Here is a 1,474-nt window from a genome sequence, read left to right as displayed (position 1 = left end):
TCGATGGCATAATCGCGGTGGGCGAACCGTTCCGCGTGAACAAGCCGGAACAAGAATCTGGCGCCGGAGGCTGCGCGCGGATCACGTGTGGCGGAGGGGATGTGGTGGGAGAGGGGAAGGGAAGAGAATGAGGGAACTACAGGAATTATACGCCAGCAACGGGATTTCGATGCGAGCAGCGAGCGGCTAAGTGAAATAGCCGAGTTAATTACGGCCGCCGCTCTAATCGAGTTCTTTATGCTATTAATTTGTAGTATAATACGAAAGATAATGCGGGAATGAAGTCCCTCGAGAGACGACGGGACTATTGCAATATCCCTGTATTTTCAATACCGCACGGGCTAGTCGCACTAATTTTGAACAACGCAGGAACTGAAAAGTTCGTTATAAATTTTTCCAGTGAAAAAGAGGGGGGAGAAAAAGAAGAGCTCAAGTTGCAAAATTTTCGCAAAATTTACTGGGTTTGCATTGTATTTTCGACGTTTCTAATTTATTCCTCTAATTTCTCGTTATCGCTATATCGATGATATATTTAACGATTATACTCGGCTTTAGATACGCACAATATTTGTAATTGCAACAGCGAGGAATAATTCCTCGGGGTTGGAAGGTACATATGAGAAACTACTACATGAAACAAATTCACAAGATTGCAGATTTCCAAAGACGCTGCAGGTATATTCAGAGGCACCCTATAATCCCAAAATAACTCTCATTTCACTGTAAATTAAGTCACAAAGGATTCCGCCTCTTTTATCTCCTGATTTCGGATACATTAATCGTCAAACATCTAAAGCGAGCGCGCGCATGTGATCGTTATGTTACAAGAATAATAACTAGCTAATCGCGAACAAATATACAATTAATAATTAATTATGCAGCCAGGATTTGTTTGTTGTTGTTAACCGAACATTACCGCGAATGTTGTCCGGATGATTCAGGTCTCGATCGAGTATAATCGACGTCTACAATTTTCACCGAGATTATACCGTTTATTTCAATTAACTTCAATCGAGATCAATTTCTTTGTTTGAGATCGCTCAGGCAGTCTTCGTAGTGACTTTTTGCACGCATGATATATGTATATACTTTCGCCGGATAAAAATCAGAAAGGCTAGAGCCCCGTTCCACTCGATGCAATCAACTTCCACTGCACACGATCGATGCACAAACTAATATATGGCGAGTGACGCGTTCGCGCGCGCTATTGGCCGATTTGAATATTTCAAACTAATTCAATCACCTTGCGAAACTTAAGATCGAGAAACATAACTTTGCGATTACAAATGCAAAGAAGATTTCAATTCTCATGAATATGATATAAAACGCAAAGCGTTAATCTTTCATGATGTTTCTCGAATGTCTCCAGTTTTCTCAGGATAGACTCGAAATAAATTGAGAGAAATTTATAATAATAAATATAATTATATAGATAATTATATAATAGATATAATAGATATAATAAATGTATATA

This window comes from Atta colombica, unplaced genomic scaffold (genome assembly GCF_001594045.1).
Source record: "Atta colombica isolate Treedump-2 unplaced genomic scaffold, Acol1.0 scaffold12, whole genome shotgun sequence".
In the NCBI taxonomy this organism is placed as follows: Eukaryota; Metazoa; Arthropoda; class Insecta; order Hymenoptera; family Formicidae; genus Atta; species Atta colombica.
Note: the sequence above shows the minus strand (reverse complement) of the source record.